At 38.1% G+C, this 2,500-nt stretch overlaps 1 pseudogene; it reads right to left on the reverse strand.

Annotated features, from left to right (window-relative positions):
- Positions 1-2,297, reverse strand: part of LOC131439802 (large subunit ribosomal RNA) — a 5,795-nt pseudogene extending 3,498 nt beyond the window's left edge.
- Positions 2,298-2,500: the final 203 nt, after the last annotated feature.

Consider the following 2,500-nt stretch of genomic DNA (forward strand, 5'->3'; position numbering starts at 1 on the left):
TTAAATATAATTTACAAGCTATCGTTACTTAATCCAAACATATCTTTAATCACAACAATGCTTCTAGCTACTAGTTGAAAATAAGTTTATTTGACTTCAATAGTAGCAACCCGTAACTAGTTTTGATACCACTTAACCCAACTGTGTTGCAACAAGAGCACGAACATGTTTTTTATGTTATACTGGTTAAAACAAGGTGACAGCAGTGTTTCTTTATAACGTAAACATTGAACTAACTATCATTTGTAAGTTATCGTTACTTGATTCTAACATATCTTTAATCACAACTATGCTTTTAGCTACTAGTTGAAAAAAGGTTCATTTTCCGTTGCGAAATCATTATAAATACGTAAGCGTATATATAAATCGTTACTGTGAATTGATGTAGTAATAACTTAGATATTATAAGATTATAACATATAATTTCTTCATTGATTCAGATAGTTATCGGTAGGTTTTCCCAACGTTATGATAACGAAAATGCAAACAAAACAACTTTTGTTGGCTCGAATATGGCGAACACAATATGGAGTCTTAAGAAGTGTATGAAACATAAATAAAACCAGGATAATACTTGTTTCAAAACTACTTTTTGCCGAAAATAGTGAAAGGCAGAATAGTCATTTTTGTTCTATGCACTGTCATAAACACGAAGAAAATAATATAGGGATTGAACATCGATTGTGATAATATTATAATTCTTATGATATATGATTTAAAAATGATGAGAAATCACTCTACTTGGAATAATTTTGAGCATTCTGAACATAGTGTTATTTTCCTGTTTTTTTGTTATATCTTTATAAACAGATTGATTGAAGGCGCATAAAAAACAGTTAAGTAAAATTTAATTCCGCTCGACAGTTTGAAAATCGTTGTGAAATTTGTACCTTGTATCAAGTTTGTGATTTAAAGTACTCTTCTGTTTTTTATTGATGATAGAAAAGTGTTCTGTATTCATTCAATGTTTATAATGTCGATGGTGACTAATGGCGTTTTCGTTTTTAATTTGCACTACACCGGTGCAGTGCTACACTGAGGCATGAATAAACGAACAAAAATGACGAAAACATAAACAGTAACCATTGACTACAATAAACGATTCCATTGCACAGAGCTACACCAAACTTTTGACGAGTGCTACACCAGTGGTATCGGTGCAGAAAAAGTGTAGCACTGGTGTAGTGCAATTGATAAAAACGAACGGTTTCAGTGCAGCTTTCGCTACACCAGTGTAGTGCAATTTAAAAACGAAAACGACATAAGTTTCAACTAGTTTAATTGAAAACAAGTTATTTTCAAGTTATGAAAAAATAAGTTCTTTCAGTATGACATTACAACGTAACGACAACTTATTTTTAGCCGACCTAACAACTAGTAGAAACTGCGCTTTTTGAGTCATGCAAGTGGTTAGATATTAGTAACAATCACTCAAATATCTGGTTGCAAACTAGTCACAAACAAGCTAGCGTAACAAAAATTGTTACTTGGGCTTCTTGGTCCGTGTTTCAAGACGGGTCCCGAAGGTACCTCGATTTTATCATTGCCGATCAACAGTCCGCCAACCCAGACTGAGGGTGTATGCGGGGGCATACGGGACGGTGTTCGTATCCATCACGTACCCAACGGTACACCACGTGCAGTGAGTCCCAGCTCGCGATATAGGCCTTCAAAACTGAACATCGCTACGGTGGGACTAGCAACTAACACCAAGGGACCTATGTCGGGTGATTTGCAAGTGTGAACCAGCAAAACTGTTCGTAATGGATCGCAATGTCCTATTGAAAGCAAGAGCGTAAATGACCTGTGTGTCAACCACAGGCCAGTAACTCTGCTTCGGATAATCGAGTTCAACGGGCTTGAGCCCTAGGCAGTTTCACGTACTTTTTGACTCTCTATTCAGAGTGCTTTTAACTTTCCCTCACGGTACTTGTTCGCTATCGGTCTCGTGGTGATATTTAGCTTTAGAAGGAGTTTACCTCCCACTTTGTGCTGCACTATCAAGCAACACGACTCCATGGAAAAATTTTCTACCACCAGCGCCGTTCTACGGGCCTATCATCCTCTATGGGAGTAAAAGCCACATTCTAGTTGAACTTGAACCAGGTTCCGCTGATTATGGTAGATAACAAAATTTCCAGTACACGGAATCAGATAGATACTCGATGCATATCATCTCTACGTGCTGAGCTCCTCCCGTTTCGCTCGCAGCTACTCAGGGAATCCTTGTTAGTTTCTTTTCCTCCCCTTATTAATATGCTTAAATTTAGGGGGTAGTCACACATTATTTGAGGCCTACTTATTCGTCGGAAGGTCAAATGTCGATGCACTGCCTACACACATCAGGGGGGTATCCAAGCCAGGCTGGAGTATGCGATGTATGTGCATCAACCATCGATAGCCTGTATCGCGCAATGCGATACAATCGATGTCTGACTAGCTTGAACGTTTTACCACCATGGTAGGAAAACGTCACTACGCATACGTGCATGGGCACGTA

This window comes from Malaya genurostris, chromosome 3 (assembly GCF_030247185.1).
Source record: "Malaya genurostris strain Urasoe2022 chromosome 3, Malgen_1.1, whole genome shotgun sequence".
Classification (NCBI taxonomy): Eukaryota; Metazoa; Arthropoda; class Insecta; order Diptera; family Culicidae; genus Malaya; species Malaya genurostris.